The sequence below is a fragment of the Polypterus senegalus genome, chromosome 3 (genome assembly GCF_016835505.1).
Source record: "Polypterus senegalus isolate Bchr_013 chromosome 3, ASM1683550v1, whole genome shotgun sequence".
In the NCBI taxonomy this organism is placed as follows: Eukaryota; Metazoa; Chordata; class Cladistia; order Polypteriformes; family Polypteridae; genus Polypterus; species Polypterus senegalus.
Window position 1 is genome coordinate 38,131,954 of NC_053156.1, and position 21,158 is coordinate 38,153,111.

The window sequence follows — 21,158 nt, forward strand, 5'->3', positions numbered from 1 at the left end:
TTGACAGCACAGAAATGGTGGACCTTCTTGACAGAAGTGGAACTGATGCACACATCCTTCCAGCCAGCAAGGCTCTGAAAAGTAGACAATAAAAGGGAAGTAATTAGTGACAGCGTCACCTCTCTGCTCGGGGTGGTATTGTTTACTTTTGGAAAGCCCTGAAGATGTCCTCTATGTGCTTGTAAAATATACAGAAGTGAAAGGCAGAGAACAAGAAAAGAACAGTCAGCAAAATGAAGAGTTGTGAACTGCCATTCTGTTTGTCAAATGAGCTGCTTGAGTGCCAACTGTGAGATTAACATGGCTATCATCCTACTGGCAAAGCGAGCAATCCTTCCAAAGATTAATGATATTAGAGATAACATAGTATATCTCCCCAACACTGCAGAACCTCCAAAGCCCCGGTACTCCGTTATAAACAAATTAAATGCTTTCACCAGGATAGATTTACCTGAATTACATAGTATAATCTCTCAACTGAAACCCTCCACCTGCGTCCTTGATCCAATACCAACCAGGTTTTTCAAAGAAATATCAGGCGTGCTAATTGACAATATTCTGGACATAGTTAATTCGTCATTAGATACGGGGGTCTTCCCAGACTGTCTTAAGACTGCTGTAGTTAAACCCCTGCTCAAGAAAAATAATCTTGACCCCTCTGCCTTTGAAAATTTTAGACCCATTTCTAACCTGCCCTTCTTAAGTAAAATTCTAGAGAAGGCAGTCATTATGCAGTTAAATGACCACCTAAATAAACATGCTATTCTTGATAAATTTCAGTCAGGCTTCAGAACAAATCACAGCACAGAAACTGCACTCGTTAAAGTAGTAAATGACTTGCGGGTAAATGCAGACAGAGGCCATTTATCTGTTCTCATCCTCTTAGATCTGAGTGCTGCATTTGACACCATTGATCATAATATTCTTAGAAATCGCCTTAGTCAATGGGTGGGCCTCTCTGGCAGTGTCTTAAATTGGTTTGAATCCTACCTGGCAGGGAGAAAATTCTTTGTGAGTTGTGGTAATCAAATCTCAAAGACACATGATATCCGATATGGTGTTCCACAAGGCTCTATCCTGGGTCCGCTGCTCTTTTCAATCTACATGCTTCCGTTAGGTCAGATTATCTCAGGTTACAACGTGAGCTACCACAGCTATGCTGATGACACACAGCTGTACTTATCAATAGCACCTGATGACTCCGACTCTTTCGATACACTAACACAATGTCTTACTGGTATTTCTGAATGGATGAATAGTAATTTTCTCAAACTAAATAAAGAAAACTGAAATTTTGGTAATTGGCAATAATGGATTCAGTGAGGTTATCAGAAATAAACTTGATGCACTAGGATTAAAAGTTAAGACGGAGGTAAAAAATTTAGGGGTAACTGTTGACTGTAATCTGAATTTTAAATCGCATATTCATCAGACCACTAGGACAGCATTTTTTCACTTAAGAAACATAGCTAAAGTTAGACCTCTTATATCATTGAAAGATGCGGAGAAATTAATTCACGCTTTTGTTTTCAGTAGACTAGATTACTGTAACGCACTCCTCTCAGGACTACCCAAAAAAGACGAGTGCAGAATGCAGCTGCTAGAATCCTAACTGGGAAAAGAAAATCCGAACACATTTCTCCAGTTTTGATGTCACTACACTGGTTGCCTGTGTCATTCAGGATTGACTTTAAAATACTGCTTATGGTTTATAAAGCCTTAAATAATCGCTCCATCTTATATATCGGAATGCCTGACGCGTTATATTCCAAATCGTAACCTTAGATCTTCAAATGAATGTCTCCTTATAATTCCAAAAGCTAAACTTAAAAGAAGTGGTGAGGCGGCCTTCTGCTGTTATGCACCCAAAATCTGGAATAGCCTGCCAATAGGAATTCGCCAGGCTGATACAGTAGAGCACTTTAAAACACTGCTGAAAACACATTACTTTAACATGGCCTTTTATAACTTCACTTTAACTTAATCCTGATACTCTGTATGTTCAATTCTTCATAATAACTATTCACAGTGGCTCCAAAATCCATACTGACCCCTACTCTCTCTTCTGTTTCTTTTTCCGGTTTCTTTGTGGTGGCGGCCTGCGCCACCTCCACCTACTCAAAGCATCATGATGCACCAACATTGATGGACTGAAAGCCAGAAGTCTACATCATCAGGTCCTTCCATGAAAACCCTAAATACAAAGAGGACTGTTTGACTTATGTTAGGTAGATTGCCCAGAGGGGACTGGGAGGTCTCATGGTCTGGAACCCCTACAGATTTTATTTTTTCTCCAGCCTTTGGAGTTTTTTGTTTTTCTGTCCACCCTGGCCATCGGACCTTACTCTTATTCTATGTTAATTAATGTTGACTTATGTTTATCTTTTATTGTGTCTTCTATTTCTCTATTCATTTTGTAAAGCACTTTGAGCTACATTTTTTTGTATGAATATGTGCTATATAAATAAATGTTGATTGATTGATTGATTGAAAGATAGAAATACACCTAAAAGAGAAAAACAAATGAGAACCAATCCATTGATTCAGCACTAGTAACAAACACTGCACAGTATTATAATCTATTCTATAGTATAGTATACTGTACATTGTAAAAAGATAGATAGATAGATAGATAGATAGATAGATAGATAGATAGATAGATAGATAGATAGATAGATAGATAGATAGATAGATAGATAGATAGATAGATGAAGGCCTTGCATTAGATATTTTCAAAAATAAATGTCACTTAATAATCTATGAATTGTTATATGCATTAAGTATAAAGAAAGTTTCTGAGGCAGTGCGTGAGCTCTCAGCAATTCATGCAAATGAAATTCTATTTTTAAATATTATGGATCTCTTAAACTGTGATGTTTTCTGTGAAAAGTCTCCTTTCCACAGTCGTCCTTTTATTGCAGGACAGTCTTAATTTAGTTCAGAAATCTGTGCTGTGGTCTTGATGACTTTCCCATTTCTTAAATCACCCTAAAGTTATTCTGAAACTGGCAAGATCAAAATGAATAGAACTTGTCGTGTTTTTCCCTTAATATCTCACCGTGGCGTGTTTTTCCTAATTCCATCTTTAGATGGCCATCATCTGAGGCTTGTTCAGTGTCTGGTTTATGTTGTCATTGATTGTTAATCTTGAAGGTTACTCTGTATTTTGTTTGGGTGCACAATCACAGCTTGATATGACTATAGCAAAAAAACATCCTTTTGGCGCTGAGAGAAATGTTGAGATCCCAATCTGAGTCTTTGTTTTGGACAAGGTGAAGGTAATACTTGAAATCAAGTAGTATGTGGGTGGGGAGGAGCAGCTGTTTTCAGGTTCCCATTTGTTGGGCATCGTTATGTCACAAGTCCACTTAAAAAGGACAGTACGCATTTCAGGTAGTGCTTGACGTTTCATATTTCAAAGCTATCGTAGAGCAGTGGTCAGAACTTCAGTCTCAGAGATGCAGATTCCAGGTTTTAAGATTTCAGATTTCAGATTACTTTTTTATTGTCATTAAATTTAGTACAACAGAATTGCATCAGTCCTGAAGGTGCATTCACATATAATGGACAGAATTAAATTATAAAACAAAACAATAGAATACAATACCACAGAAAAACGAAATATTTCACTTACTGTAGGTATAATGCATGAATCGACTACAATAATAGAAATAGATAAATAAAACTTGAAAAGAATTTACACATGAACTTGTAGTGCAAGAGTGACTGTTGTAATGATGGTCATTGTCAATCATTTTAAGTGTTTAGCAGTATTCATTTCGCATATGGCTCTGTGGTATTAACTGTTCTTAAATCTGTTTTTCTGAATGGATGAACCTGAACCACCTTTCAGAGAGCCTCAACTCAAACAGATGATGTCCAGGGTGGGAAAGGTCTTTCATGATGTTGGCTGCTTTTTTGAGACAGCAAGAGCTGAAGAGGTCCTCCAAAGAGGCAGTGTACAGCTAATAATTTTCTGGGCTGAGTTTATGATCCTGTGAAGAGCTCCCCTGTCTGCCAATGAACTGCTGACATACCACATACAAATGCAGTATGACAGCACAATTACAATGGCGCACACGAGCAGCTTCTCCATCTCAGTTTGTTTTTCTGAGGATCCTCCTGCTATGCCTTCTTAACTACCATGGACCAGGAGAGATCTTCACTAACATGTATACCCAGGAACTCTTTCCACACAATCTCCATTGATGTATATTGGGGGTGTGGTTGGTGTTGTGACTCCAGAAGTCTATTATAAGTTCTTTTGTTTTGGTAGAGTTCAGGGTAAGGTTGTTTATAGTGCCCATCGGCTGTATCGTCTCCTTCTGAAATGAGTGCAATCACAGTCACATCATCCGTGAACTTAATGATGGTATAGGTATAAACCACATATAGAAGAGGGCTCAGCCTTGTGGGACACCTGTGTGGAGTGTGAAGGTGGAGGAGAAGTAGGGCCTAATATAACCATCTGAGGGCAGTTAGTCAGGAAATCTTTGATCCAATGGCAGATAGATTGTGAAAATCCTAAGCCAGAGAGCTTTGTGACGAGTCTATCCAAGATAACTGTGTTAAAAGCTGAGCTGAAGACTACAAAGAGCATCTTCAAATAGCTCCCCTGCTGCTTAAGATGGAAAAGTGAGGTATGCAAGGCTGTGGAGATGACATCTTCTGTGGGCCTGTTTGCTCTTTAAGCATACTGGTGTGGATCCATGGTGACTGGGAGGGTGGCTTTGATATGTCGTAGGACCAGCTGTTCAAAGCACTTCATAATAACTGGAGTGAGGCTTGAGGAACTCCGGGCGTATCTCATCCACCTCCGGGGCCCTGCCACCAAGAAATTTTTTGACCACCTCGGTGACCTCAGTCCCAGAGATGGGGGAGCCCACCTCCGAGTCCCCAGGCTCTTCTTCCTCATTGGAAGACATGTTAGTGGGATTGAGGAGGTCTTTGAAGTACTCCCCCCACCGACCCACAACGTCCCGAGTCGAAGTCAGCAGCGCACCATCCCCACCATATACAGTGTTAGTACTGCACTGCTTCCCCCTCCTTTGACGCCAGATGGTGGACCAGAATCTCCTCGAAGCCGTCCGAAAGTCGTTCTCCATGGCCTCCCCAAACTCCTCCCACGCCCAAGTTTTTGCCTCAGCAACCACCAAAGCCTGATTTTGCTTGGCCTGCCGGTACCTATTAGCTGCCTCCAAAATCCCACAGGACAAAAGGGTAGGACTCCTTCTTCGGCTTGACGGCATCCCTCACTGCCGGTGTCCACCAAAGGGTTCGGGGATTGCCGCCACAACAGGCACTGACCACCTCACGGCCACAGCTCTGGTCAGCCGCCTCAACAATTTAGGCACAGAATATGGCCCATTTGGACTCAATGTCCCCCACCTCCCTCAGGACGTTCTGCCGGAGATGGGAGTTGAAGCTACTTCTGACAGGGGAATCTGCCAGACGTTCCCAGCAGACCCTCACAATACGCTTGTGCCTACCAGGCCTGACCGGCATCTTCCCCCACCATCGAAGCCAACTCACCACCAGGTGGTGATCACTTGACAGCTCCGCCCCTCTCTTTACCCGAGTGTCCAATACATGTGGCCGCAAGTCCGACGACACGACCACAAAGTCGATCATCGAACTGAGGCCTAGGGTGTCCTGGTGCCAAGTGCACATATGAACACCCCTATGCTTGAACACGGCGTTCGTTATGGACAATCCATGATGAGCACAGAAGTCCAATAACAAAACACCGCTCGGGTTCAGATTGGGGGGGGCATTTCCTCCCTATCACGCCCTTCCAGGTCTCACTGTCATTGCCCATGTGAGCATTGAAGTCTCCCAGCAGAACAAGGGAGTCCCCAGAAGGTATGCCCTCTAGCACCCCCTCCAGAGACTCCAAAAAGGGTGGGTACTCCAAACTGTCGATTGGCACATACACACAAACAACAGTTAGGACCCGTCCCCCACCCGAAGGCGGAGGGAGGGTACCCTCTCGTCCACCGGGGTAAACCCCAATGCACAGGCTCCAAGTCGGGGGGCAATAAGTATGCCCACACCTGCTCGGCGCCTCACTGGGGGCAACTCCAGAGTGGTAGAGAGTCCAGACCTTGCGCACTAGTTCAGGCTCCTTCCACTTCAGAGAGGTGACATTCCACATCCCAAGAGCCAGCTTCTGTAGCCGAGGATTGGACACCTCCCTGGTGAGGTGTTCTGGGCATGTCCACCTGGGAGGAGGACCTGGGGAAGACCCAGGACACGGTGGAGGGACTATGTCTTCCGGTTCGCCTGGGAACGCTTCGGGATTCCCCCGGAAGAGCTAGAAGAAGTGGCCGAGGAGAGGGAAGTCTGGATATCTCTGCTCAAGCTGCTCCCCCCGCGACCTCATCTCAAATAAGCAGAAGAGGATGGATGGATGGATGGAGATCAGTCAGTGATTTCATGGATGTGATGGTTCATGCTCTCGGACCCTATCAGGATTGCACTTTGGGCATCTTGTAGTTAATCAACGAGCACCAGTGAGAAACACAGACCACTGCAGAATTAATACAAAAACAGTGCATTCTTTATTTTCTTCACTGCCAATTTAAATATAAAATCAGGACCTTCTACACAATAACATTCAGAGAAATCATTAGTGGCACATTCAAAAATACAAAGAAAAAAATAAAATGACTTGCAGACATATGCTAAATGTGCAGACATAAAAACTATTAAAATCCAATATGCCAACAACCCTTCTATTCAGCTCTTCCTTGGCTTCTGTTGACTCAGAGTCAATCCTAAAGTACTCTGCTCAAGGTTAGTTCACTTCTTCCACTTCTTTGTGTTAATCGGAAGGCAAATCTCCAACGTGCTTTATCATCCTCTTTCCTGTTCCTTCAAGATCCAAATGTCAATCCATCACTCATGTAAATCGGAGGTCATTTGGCACCTCCCCTGTCTTCACTGCTTTCTCTGGCATGTTCAACAGAACCAACTAATCTGGCAATACTGGAAAAACTCAGCAAATGCTTGAAACAAATGAATACAAAACTAACCCAATCTCATACACACTTCTTTGCAGCCCCCCCTGGGATAAACATCTCATCCAACCACCATCAGCACTCAACTATCAGCTCAATAACTCTCATGCTGGAATACCCTTGACATGGCGCATCACTCATCGGTACAGAATTCCACTAATTACACCATTGTTACAAATCTGCCAGGGATCTTCCTTTGGGGTTGAAAACTCTAATTTATGTTTATTTTGTTTATTTTATTTGTTAGATGTGTTGATTATGTAGTTTCTCTATGTGAAAGCATCTTTTACTGTGTGTCATGTGTTGTGTGTGTTATCCCCCAAGACTGGAGCCATCACCTTCAAGGAGCTGCCCTCAGAAATATAAAAGCTGAGGATAATCTACAGTCCTTTGCGGTTCATTGTGAAATTGGTGCTAGTGAATTTCTGCTGTGATTTTCTTCACTTTTTGATTTATAGGATTTTTGACTTTTCTTTGGATTCATGTTTTGGAAAACATTTTGCCTTGGATTACCTTTGCCTTGCAGGCAACACCTTTTGCTTTTTGTGTTTTAATTATTACAGAACATTTTTGTAAAATAAATCTTTTTATTTACAAAGATTTTTCAGTGGACATTTTTGTGACTGCTGGAATTGACAGTCCCCCTTCTAGTGGGCATTTTTAGTATTTTATGGGACTTACATACTTAAGAAGTCTTTAATTCATAACAGCTATCACCTGTGCACACGCGCAGCCACTCACACATGCACACCTCCATGGCAGCACAACCACGTCATTATGGCCCACAGGGGGCGCTCCAGCTCTCCAAACCAAAGTCAAGGAACACACAGGCTTTTATTTCTTTGAGAAAATGCTTCCCAACCTGTTTCCCACCCTCACAGTAAAAATAAAGCACATAGCACTTTTTTTCTTCTTCTCCCTGTCTCTGTCTCTTCTTCTGCCTCCACTCCTCCTCCAGCAAACGTCATCCCTTTTTCTCCCAACTCTGGCTCCTGGATCAGTGGCAGCTGGCTCCTTTTTATGTAATACCCGGGTGTACTTCCAGTCCCTGCAGCACCCCCTGGTGGCACCCCTGGAACCCAACAGGGCTGAGCCACTAAACTCTAAGTCCCAGCTTTCCCTGTGTGTATACAAGGAGCTGAAGCACTCCAGGGGGGCTGCCATCTAGTGATCCAGAGGAGGTAATACCCTCAGCCTGCTTTCTCTGATGGTTCTTCCATAAAACAGGCGTCTTAGCTGGATAAGGGTGTCGGCCATCTGCGATACCATCCTACAGTAGCTTTCTACACTTACATCCGAGTTCCTTTCTTTCTTTGACCAATAGCTATCTGCACAGCCCCTTTCCATGCAGCAGCACGCAGAATCATGCTGTCTAGGTAAGTGCACGTCTTAGTTATTTACACCTCTGTCTTTGTTCTATGAAGAGTTTTCACAAAACGTAACTGACCTGTAAACTCGTCTGAGATGCAGTAATGCAGTAATGCAGTAATGAGGTATAGACCAGTGCGCACACCAGCAATCCCCATTTGATGATTTTGTTGTAGTTATAGTTCTATTGTGACATGAGCAGATTTGCCACTTGAAAGTCCAAACAACATGTAGTCCCTCTCTGGTGACGCTCAGTGAATGTGCCAGTTTGAGTGTTAGGTAGTGCAGACCAGTTTATTCCCGAGGAACACTATGGCAACAGGTTTTTATCCTAACAAATTTCACAATCGGTGTGTCATTCTTACTTTTCATTGTTTAATTATCTGGCGTAAGAAATTCTTAAATGTGTGTATTATTTTTCATAGATCAGAATTCTTGTGTTCCCCTTATTGAATTGCATCTCCCTTTTCAGTATGGACCATTAAAGTTTTACTACCGAGAATGTAACTTATAAATGTCTCAACAATAAAACTTGCACGGATTGGGTCATGAAAACTTACGCATGCCCAAAAACAGAAAATGCATACACCAAAAAAAAATCAGGTTTATAAAACCCTCTTACATAATTTATCCTTTATAAATCACAATCACCTTGCAAATGTGCATGTGTGAACACACCTCAAACGCTGTGAAGAAATATCAATATATGGTGCATGCTAATCGATCTCATAAATATGCATTCACAAAGCTGCAGGATGTCATTGGCTGGTGGGTGATCCTCTCCCCCCGATGCATCAATACCCCACCACCTGCGTTCAAGAGTACTTGGCTATGCCCTGCAAATGAATGTGCAAGAACATGCGTGGCATTATAGTGCTTATCCACTGCATTCTGGGGGGTTGGAGAAAGGCGTGAGGCGGGTAGCCACTATCACCTGGCACATGTAATGATGAGGTTACTGTTACAATGAACAGTACAGGACATATGAAACACTGAGGATTACCGACAAGCCAGAGACCACCATGTAGAGCCCCATCTTGTCTGGCAAAGCTGCTGCACAAAATAAATGAATTGCGGGTTGACCCCGGGCCACTGAGCCACAAAGTTTGTCAGCCTCATCTTGACATCGTAGCTGACTTGTGCATTAATGCAACGTCACTGCTCACAGTTAACACAAGCAGCTTTGTTCTTGCTAGATGTCATTATAAGTGTGCAGCAAATTGCACGGATTATATTAGGAGAACTAGGCACTGCTGCAAATTGCCTATTTACATTGGCAAAAACCTCTTATGTTTTATGTATATACAGTAATCCCTCGCTACTTCGCGGTTCACTTTTCGCGGATTCACGACTTCGCGGGTTTTTAAATATAGTAGTAGTATTTCCTAGTCTAAGAACAACAAAACAAGTTCGGTGACTAAGTGCGTTGTAACACGGACTGTGATTGGTACATGGGAGGGAGACGACAAATCACAGCTTCCCGCTTTCTAATCGGGCCCGTGATTGGTGCTCTGACTGATGCCCAGATCCCACAGCATCTCCCTTTGTCTCTCTGTCATGTCCATTTTGCTTTAAGCTTTCTCGCCGAGCGGTTTACTTTACACTGTACTGTGTGTGATTTTTTTGTGGTTTCTTTGTGTTGAAATTTGCTTCAATTTTCACCCCTTGCAATGGCTCCCAAACATGCTCCTTCTTCCAAGGCTGGTGCTGAGTCAAAACGCCAACGAAGAATGATGACGATCGCTGAGAAGGTGAAACTTCTGGATATGTTAAAGGAAGGGAGAACGTTCGCGGCTGTGGCCCGCCAATATATTCGCTACATCAAGAAGGAAGAGCCAGTTCCTACTACTACTATGGATACACCTTCGGAACCGTGGAAGAGGTGCCCCAGGAAATGTTAGGTAGGTCCCTGTTATTAATAAAGTAAAGGGTGGGTTGTAAACAGTACAGGGAGGGTTTAAAAATGTCCAAATACACGTTAAATAAATAAATATGGTGTCCCTACTTCACGGAAATTCAGTTATTGCGGCCGGCCTTGGAACCTATCTCCCGCGATAAAAGAGGAATTACTGTATACCCTGTGGACACTAGGGACACTGTTGTCCTGTGAAACCCACCAGACAGACGTCGAAGACACACTTGTAAAAATCACCAAGAAGAATTTTTATATTTTTTCTTCAAATACAGTGTACAAAGCACCACACTCACTACAATTCTCCAATAACAATATTAATAATAATCACAACAATAATCAATAACAATCCTCCACTCCCGGCAGCTTCATCACCCAACCTCCCAACTCCGGCTCTCCATGCTGGGTCTTCAATAGACCATGACTGGGAAGTGTTTCTTCTCTTCTTCCGGGTCAAACGCCACATCATCCGTCCTCAAGTATCCCGGAAGTACTGCGGGTTTCCGTCCTCATGACTCCAAAGTAACTTCCGGGTTATAGTAACAGTAGGAGTCCCCAGGTTCTTTGTGAGCACCCACGGCACCCAACAGGGCTGAGGAAATGAACTCCATGTCCCAGGATGCCCTGAGGGAATCCGGGGAACTGTTGCCGTCCAGGGGAGCTGCCACCTAGCATCCCGGGGGAGGCAGTGCCCTGAAAAAGCTGCCTTCCTCCATTCTTCTTTTTCAGGGGCGTCTCGGCTAGACTGAACTGCCGGCCATCCATCACAACCCACACCAAGGGGTTATTGAAAATACCACCTCAGAGGCCGGTTAATGGCTTCTGGTTAATGGAATTTCCTGACCTGTCAGCCAGTTCCCTGAGAAGAGACAACATGTAGTCTAAACTGACAAAAAAACTAAAAGGTTTTCACTGCAAATATACTGCATTGGCACCCTCTTAAAAGGGACCTAAAATACAGTCTGTACATCATATCCCTAACTTTGGAGGTGCAATGTTTGTCACGTCAACACACATTATAATAATGACTCAGTGATCACATGAGTTATCATTTAGCTGGTTTGCCTGCATTTCCCTTGTCAAAGATTTTGTCATTTCCCAGTTTCTCCAACACATTGCATGCAGATGTAAATATACGCATCGTTCTCCTGTCAAGGTTTCTTTTTTAAATCCCGACATTTGCATGCAAAGCTGTGTATTCACACTCTGTCCCAAGGTGAGCTATGCTATACAGGGCAATTACTTACTTGTTCCTTTTACCCCTCCTGAAAAGTGTCCTCTGGTCATCTTTGTCCGTCACCTTTCTTTCCAGTTTGTCCCAACTTCATGATATCTTCCTCCAGGTCCCAGTGCCATATGTTTCTTGGCTTTCCTCTCTTCCTTTTGCCTTGAGGGTCTAGATTAGGTACTTTCTGGTGATGCTGGTGTGAGACTTCCTCAGGGTGTGTTCAATCTGCAGGCATCTTTTTTCTTCTCTGCCTTAAGTCATTGCTGATGACGGGGTTGGGCCAGTGTATCTGGGAGACCCTTCATAAACATTTGTTGTAGAAGGTCTGAACTTTCTTACTGGTCATCCTCCACGACTCAACACCATAAAGAAGGACTGGCCTAATGTTGCTATTGAATATCCTGACCTTGTAGCATCAGCTCCTTGGATGTTTTTTGGCTGTAGAAATGCTGCCCCCGCCTTACCGATTCTGTTCTAACATTAGCATCTGTGTCTTGCCTAGATAGTTACAGACTTCCTTCTCTTCCAGTGGCTTGCCTCCCAGCTGAATAGGCTCAGTTGTTAGTCTTGTTAGACTACGTGACTTTTGTTGTTTCTTTATTAATGTAAAGGCCAGCTTGGGAAGAAGTGGCTGCCAAGTTTTTGGTCTTATCTTGCATTTGCTGTTGCGTGTGTGACAGAAAGGACAAGTCATCGGTAAAGTCAAGATCATCGTGCTGCTTCAAAGGAGTCTACCGGATTCCATTCTGCGTATGAGTATGACAGAGCACATCACAATATACAATTCTGAAAGCCCAAAGAGGGCAGTGGTAAGGATTTCAAGGTACACGCTTTTGTTCCACTTATTTGAGGCTCACAGCGTGCAGTTGGTTTAAGGATGGTTTTGGTGCAGGTTCAGCAATCCCAACAGAAACCAATGGCTGCATCTGAATTCAGTTTGGAGACCTACAAACTGGACAAAGAGGCATGGAACATCCTTCGTCAAGAGCAGGGTGTATCCTGATGTCCTTGCTGAACTGTGCACCATGGCTTAGTCATTCTGGTCCCCTAATCTTCCCCTGTCTCTAACTGACTAACTATCTCTCATCCCTTCACTACCTAACAGCTAATGTGTGGTGGGTGTACTGGCGCAAAAATGGCTGCTGTCACATCACCCAGGTGGATGCCACACAACAGTGGTGATTGAAGTGGTTCGCAATTCACTGAAGAGCTTGGAGTAGTGACAAAAATGCTATGTAAATGTAAAGATTTATTATTATTATTATTATTATTATTATTGGGTCTTGAAACTTAGAATGGTCTACAGAGTACAACAACAGCATGGCAGAATTCCAGCAAGTACAAAAAAAGGACTCAGAATTGACTGCAGTCTGACGGTGGATGCCAACAGGGTGGTCCCTGCTGTAGGCCAAAGTAAAACTGGTGAACACATACTTTTACAGTCTGGACCTATGAGAGGGATTAACTTTGCTATTTGGGATAGCAAGCATGATCCCATGATGACAATTTCTACAACTACTGTGCCTTGGTGCCTCTAATACCAAGTTCTTCCAGGAGTCCATGGTCCACCAAGAAAATTGGCCAACAGCTCTCATTGTCAGTGTGCCATCCTGTTCCAGTTGTTTGAAATAGTGTATCAGACAATGGTAGGCCATAATAGTGAACTACAATTGATTGGCCCCTTATAATCACTAAGGAGAGTCAACTTTGCTCCCCAGTAGTGCAGCATCAAATTGCCCTGATGCACTGGCCATGTGACTAAAGAGGGAGGGGAGACTTCCCCACCATTTTGAAGAGTTGGTGTTCTGCTGCAAATAGCTAGAATCAGTCAGTGGGTAATACCCGACGATGCAAAGGGAGGTTTGTGAAATGGTGGAAAAAAGAAACGAGAACAGCATCAGTGCTAAGAGAGCAGAACAAAGCAATGTGAGAAGGTAGACCACTGTATTAAAAAAATGCTGCCCAATTTTCAAAAGAGCTGAAAAGAAGAGCATAATAGGGCAGCCTCTTAGTATTGCAGTCCTTTTTCCAGACAAGAAGCCAAGTAAAAAAGCAAACAACTAAATAAATGAATAAGCAAAGGTCTATTGGTGTGGTGCCTACCAGAGCTGCAGCCCCACTTTTAATCATGACTGAAAGTCAGTCACAAGCAGGAATGGAAGCCTTGTCTTTCTCCAGTTCTCACTTGGCAGGTGAGCTGCCCGTCATGGATGATGTTGCATGTCAACTGTTCTTCTGAAATCCTGATGATGTTGGTGAGATTTCCAGACACACACTATGCAGTATGGAAGTACAGCAACCAATGCAGACTAGTCATTCACCAAGAAGGTGACAATTCAATACATGAGGATGAGTGGACTCCTATTTCAGTAGGGGACACACAAGGAGAGTGATGATTTCTCTGATTTTTAACTGGTGCCACTGTGGTACGGAGCAGTCAAACACCAAGTAGGGGTCCACTTCTGATTCAAATTACTACCACTCAATGACAGATGGTGTGCAGTGTGGACCAAAAAAGAACTAATTTTACATTCCAGACCCCCTAGTAAACTGGCAACCAGTACTCTGGTATTGACTCCAGTACAGAGCAGTCAATCGGCCGTGTGGGGCTTGTTTTCACTCCACTACAACCCTGTTGACAAGGATGGTCTTTCTTTGTTTCTCTTTGTGGTTGGTTATCTAAATCAAAAATGAGGAGGATAAGAATTATTTTGCTTGTGACCCTGTTAGGAAGACTAAATGGCAGGAAGTTAATGTAAACACCATCAAGACACCAAGGCCATAATAATATTTTTCAGAGATGTATCCGTGTGCTGGGCTGTGTGGTCTTGCTTTTACACCCTGGCTTATCCCGCTAGAAGATAACAGCCGTCAGACTTCCTGCATTCTCTGAAGATGTACACTGTGGGTGACAGACTGCAGCCAATTCATGGCCAATAGCCTTTGAGTACCTGCTTTTCTTAATTTACGCTGACTTACTTAGCCAAGCAACATTCTAAAAGAACTGCCCTGGCAGGTGAAGTGACTCACTCAGGGTCACGCAGTGATGCAGTAGTCTGGGACAGACCTGCTGACGTGTGCATTACTGTCTAATGCCATGGCAACTATTAAAAACAAATGCTGTTTTCTAGCATGAATGCCTTGTCAAAGCACATTACAATGAATAATAAAATAATTTCCATACCTCTACAATGTGAGACCTGGCAGTTAAGGTTGTGGCGGACAGCCGGGACCCATGTCCGGCCGGATCACTACTTTGACACTGGATCCGGGGGAGCAACCGTGGGATGCACACTACCTCCCCCAGAACACTTGGTGGCAGCCCCCCTGGGTTGCATCGGGGCCACAGCTGTGGAACACTAGAGATCATCCCTGTTGTGCTCAGTGGCCACCGCCAGGGGGAGCTGCATGGCTTCCTGAGCCCATGTGGACTGTATCTTCCGGGTGGGCTATAAAAGCCACTACTCGAGACACCAGAGTCGGGAGGAGGACAAAGCTGCCCAGGAGGAGTGATTTTTGTGGTGTTTTTCTCGTGTGTGTATTTTGGGGACTGTGTAGGGCCAATGGGACACAGGGAATCTTTTTGTTATCCACTTGACGTGCCTCTGGTGTCAGTCTGTGTCGGGTCGATGATGGTATAGCGCCTTATTCCACAATGTGACTTACTCGGGGTGACATGGTGAATCAGTTTTGGGGACTGAATTGGTCGCTTTGTGCATCACAGCCCAACACCTAAGCCACTAAGGGGGAGGACAAACTGCTTGCAAGAAAAGACCCCCACGACCAAATGGAAAAACGTCTCTAATTTTATTTCGAAACTGGTCACGCTTCACTGGTAAAGAAGATGCCAGGCTGTCTGCAAATGAAGCTGTGTGGGTCCCACTGCAATAAACCATGTAACGTTACCCAGCTTTACAACTCCTGGGGGAGTCTCCCGTCAATGGGCACCTTTTTAAACACTCAGGAGATGCAGAGGGTAAATTTTGACATTTTCGGAATGTGGACTTTTTAATATTGCTTTTGGAGCAGAGCTCTGAAATGAGGCACACACAGTCTGTTCAGGCCTTCAGATGACTGAAACTTCATTTTGACACTTCTGAGGCAGAGTACCTACTTGTATGAATGCACAAGAATAATGTTGCTTCCATAACACTTTTGGGTATATTTAATGGCTTTTGAGAAAAGATACTTGAAACTGCCTGCCTGTTTAACTCTGAGATCCTGAAGTTTGAAGAAGCACACTACATCTCGCCTGAAGAAGGGGCCTGAGGTGCCTCGAAAGCTTGCATATTGTAATCTTTTTAGTTAGCCAATAAAAGGTGTCATTTTGCTTGACTTCTCACTACATTCATAATGGCTAACATGGTACAACACCCTAGTACTACAAGCAGCACATTCAAATTAGAAAATTAGATCATATATGACACTTAACTTTGTATTTTGTTTTCCGATAACAGTTTACATATAAGAAGTCTCCAAGTATCCACCCACGACTCTTATTTTGTTAAACTACTTTGTAGCTTTACATAAGGCTTAATGGCACAAGGGGTGTTTCCAGAATACACCATTTATCTGAATGATGACTGGAGAAAATTAAAATATATTCAAGTGTGTTATGTAAATTAATCTAAATAAAAAGACAGAACTCTGTTAGTCTTCCATAATACTGTGTTTCTGGATGATACCATTTATCTGTATGCTGATTGGTGCATATGAAATACTTCAAAGGCATTATATAGCTGACGAAAGGCAGTTTTCTGTTAGATTTCTTCAGTCTGCCATGCTGCATTAACAAGAGCATGTGGGACTCCACCTGGAGGTTACAGTAGGAGTTTAGAACCCTTCAAAACTTGGTGATATTTTGGAGGAATTGAGTGGATAGGCCTGGCGGGTTGAACGGCCTGTTCTCGTCCAGATCTTTCCAATGCTCAACTGTTTTGAGGCCAGTCACAGCCTTATACACATCTTTGCCTGTGTCTCTTGTGAATGTTCATTTACATTAGCATCAACAAGTCTTCTGTGAGGTTTTGCATGAATAAAATCCAGACATTGTACAGTCGTCGTACATAAGACAATGTTAGATCTCCATGTGAGAAGTTGTTGTGTCAGGTTTCCCAGGACTTCGACTCCAACTTTCCCTCACACATAACCACGACCCTCTAATTTACTGCAGAATTCCTTGAAAAACCCAAAAGTAAGAAAGAGGCTACAAACTTCTTCCCATCATCTGTGGCTTGCTCGCCGACTCCACTTGTAGGACCCCCTCGGCCTTGCCAGTTTTCCTCGTGTCCTCTGAGACTAATGTAGCACAGAATAATCTATCATAGTTAACTGCCTTATGGTGATCCAGTTAATTAGCCACATTCAATGTCTCTTTAGCACTCCATTTTTTTTTAACAGTTTGGCCTTTCCAATCCATATGTGTGCATTTTCAACAAGTCATGAAAAATATTTAAAATGTTCAACAGAAGAAATAATTAGATCAGAGAAGTTAATTGAGAGCTTATGTTGGAGCGAAACCTAAAAGACAATGCGGCCCTCAGGGGTTGGAATTTGCGACTTCTCAGCTAACTAATCAGCCAAGTTATTTCCTTAAAAAAAACAAAAAAAAAACAGAAAGCCTTTAAAAAAGCAGACAGAACGGCATCTCAAGGGCAAAACCCACTTTAATCAATCTTTCATTACTTCGGAAAATTTTTTTGGTTTCTTGTAAAGACAGAATGAAAAAATCTGACCCACATAGTCTCTTTAAAAATGTTCCCTTAGCCATGACATCACACATTTCAGAGGAACCACGGAGCCCCCCGGCCAGCGTTGCAAGCAAGCAGCTGTGAGCGAAGGATTGTGGAGGACCTGGTGGGGGTGGGCAGGATTTCTTGGGTGGCACGTTAAAAAACCATATGCTGAGTGCCAGTAGCTCTGAACGAGGTCCTTGTGGTCCTGCTACCTTTTATTGGGAACACAGACGCCCTGCTGAGCTACAGGAGACGATGAAAACCTCCTGTGGCTTCACCGGAGGGCTTGTCTGGCTCAGACCTCTGCTGAAAATGACTGTTAGTTATAATTAATAAAGTCCTCCCATAATAGTGCTATTCATAATCAGAACTATTACAGGAGTTGCCCCGGAGGAAGCATAAATTACATTAGAGATTTGAAACAGAAAATAAATGCAATAAGTATAATTTACGGAAATGCTTGTTGGAGAAAGCCACAGGTATCTCTACATCGGTACTTGAGTTTATAGTGTCGTGTGATGAAATCGCTGCACAGGTAGACATAAGGGGTCTTTAGGGCTTTTTATTTTTATTTTTAATAATTGCCAATTGCTTGCCCTACTATTTAAGTGCCTGAAGACCCGCCACTCACTGTATGTATGGTAATTTTAATTTCAAGACCTCTTTTTGAATCACATGACCTACTTGCCCAGATGAAAGATCGATCTGTCCAGTGGCTGCAACTTCTGTACCTCGCTTGGTTCGGAAAAAGCACTATTAAACAAGGCTCTCAAGGGTCACTTCCATGGGGGTCCGTGTCGTTAGCACTCCAAAGAGCACCGAAATGTAGAATTTGATTAATAAAGTCAGCTTAATGAAGTCCATTACTGCAGATCTGGCATCAATTAATATTACGTTTACAGAGCAGCTGAGAAGTTCTTTGCATTCCTCCTCAGGCCAGAGATTTATCAAGCACTTCACAGAACAGCCGGTAAATTCAATTTTAGGGCACTTTTTCACACATTTTTTTTATCAATCTGAGACTATAGGGTGTATTAATTCCTTTTAAAAAGTGTAATAAACTACAGTACCTCAATGTGTTTCTCCCTTCTTGAAAGCATCGGCTGTCCTTGACCTCGGCTTCCTAACACTTAGGCTTTTCAGCTCCAGAACATGTATTGCAGCTGACCGGGTAAAAACACCTGCAAGACCATTCTGATCAGGATCTTCATGAAGTCTGTGCAGCCTCACAGCAGTCATAGCCACACCACGACGTTGTCCTTGGTCTTGTTTCTGTTGTTAGTTTGTGCCCATTATTTTGTGATTTGATGTAATTTGCCTTTTTGCATGATCTTTGGGGGTCAGAGAACAGGGTCAGCCATTGTTCAGCACTTCTGATGCAATTGTCAGGTTAAGGGCCTGTCTCAAGGGCCCAACAGAGTAGGATCCCTTCAGGCAGTAATGGAATTTGAACCTGCAACCTTCCCAACACCAGCGTAGACCTTAAGCTTCAGAGCCACCGCTCCTCCTGTCTTAATGTTTTTGTTTGTTTGTTTGTTTTCATTTGATATTTTGCTTTGACTTTATTCTAATTTTGTTTGTTCTGTTAATATTTGTATTGGTTATATAGAGGATTCTGAACGTTTTTGGACCCGTTCACTTTCTGCTCACTTTTTTGTGTTATAGATTTATCTTTTAATTGATTTTGCAGTTTTTCTCCATCAATATACACTTTGTAACCCTTAATGACAAACTGAAAGCATGTTTTCAGAAAGGTTTTCAAATTTATTAAAAATCAAAATTTCTCATTTCCATAAATATCCAAACCCATTGCAGTGGCACACCACTGGTCATTTGCTTGAACTCACCTTGAGATGTGTTGATTGGAGTCCACCTATGGCAAACTGAATTAAACGAACATCATTTACAAAGGTGCCACAGTTCACGCTGTATGACAGGAAGCAAACCTAGGAGCAAGTGCAAGGAGAAGCAATCATTTCTAAGCTTGGAGTTTTCATAGTGACCTAAATAACTGTCAGCCATTCAGTCATTTTCCAACCTGCTATATCCTAACACAGGGTCATGGGGGTCTGCTGGAGCCAATCCCAGCCAGCACAGGGCGCAAGGCAGGAACAAACCCTGAGCAGGGTGCCAGCCCACCACAGGGCACACACACACACACACACCACACATTAGGGACAATGTAGAATCACCAATGCACCTAACCTGCATGTCTTTGGACTGTGGGAGGAAACCGGAGTACCCGGAGGAAACCCACGCAGACATGGGGAGAACATGCAAACTCCACGCAGGGAGGACTGGATAAGTGAAACCAGGACTCCTTACTATGAGGCACCTCAGTAATTGTGAAATGGAAAAAGTTTGGAATCACCAGGGCTCATCAGCCAACCAGGCAAGAAAATCCTCGGTATGGAAGGTGACCAAGAATCCAATGGTCACTGATGAGATGAGAGAACCTGTGTGAAGGATGACCATCTCATTAGCATTCCATCAATCACACGTTTATGGTAGAGTTTTTGGGCAGAGGCCACTCTTGAGTAAAAGGGTTATGACATCCCATTTGGATGCCAAGAGTATGAAACAAAAAGTTTCTCTGGTTTGATGAGACAAAAATTGAACTAATTGAGAAGAAATCCAAGCATAATGTCTGGTGAAGATCAGGCACTGCTCATCACCTGCCTAATACCATCCTTATGTTGAAGTAGGGTGGTGGCAGCATCATGCTATGGGGGTTCTAAGAGACAGGGATAGGAAGACTGGTCAGAATTGAGGGAAGGATGAATGAAGCCAAATACAAAGAGTTCATTGAAGAAAATCTGCTCCAGAGTGGACATAACCTCAGGTGGGGGAACTGTTCACCTTTCAGCAGGACAATGACTTGAAACACACAGCCAAGAGAATATATATATATATAAATATATATATATATATATATACAGTGGTATGAAAAACTATTTGCCCCCTTCCTGATTTCTTATTCTTTTGCATGTTTGTCACACAAAATGTTTCTGATCATCAAACACATTTAACCATTAGTCAAATATAACACAAGTAAACACAAAATGCAGTTTTTAAATGATGGTTTTATTATTTAGGGAGAAAAAATCCAAACCTACATGGCCCTGTGTGAAAAAGTAATTGCCCCCTGAACCTAATAACTGGTTGGGCCACCCTTAGCAGCAATAACTGCAATCAAGCGTTTGCGATAACTTGCAATGAGTCTTTACGGCGCTCTGGAGGAATTTTGGCCCACTCATCTTTGCAGAATTGTTGTAATTCAGCTTTATTTGAGGGTTTTCTAGCATGAAGAGCCTTTTTAAGGTCAAGCCATAGCATCTCAATTGGATTCAGGTCAGGACTTTAACTAGGCCACTCCAAAGTCTTCATTTTGTTTTTCTTCAGCCATTCAGAGGTGGATTTGCTGGTGTGTTTTGGGTCATTGTCCTGTTGCAGCACCCAAGATCGCTTCAGCTTGAGTTGACAAACAGATGGCGGACATTCTCCTTCAGGATTTTTGGTAGACAGTAGAATTCATGGTTCCATCTATCACAGCAAGCCTTCCAGGTCCTGAAGCAGCAAAACAACCCCAGACCATCACACTACCACCACCATATTTTACTGTTGGTATGATGTTCTTTTTCTGAAATGCTGTGTTCCTTTTACGCCAGATGTAATGGGACATTTGCCTTCCAAAAAGTTCAACTTTTGTCTCATCAGTCCACAAGGTATTTTCCCAAAAGTCTTGGCAATCATTGAGATGTTTCTTAGCAAAATTGAGACGAGCCCTAATGTTCTTTTTGCTTAACAGTCGTTTGCGTCTTGGAAATCTGCCATGCAGGCCGTTTTTGCTCAGTCTCTTTCTTATGGTGGAGTCGTGAACACTGACCTTAATTGAG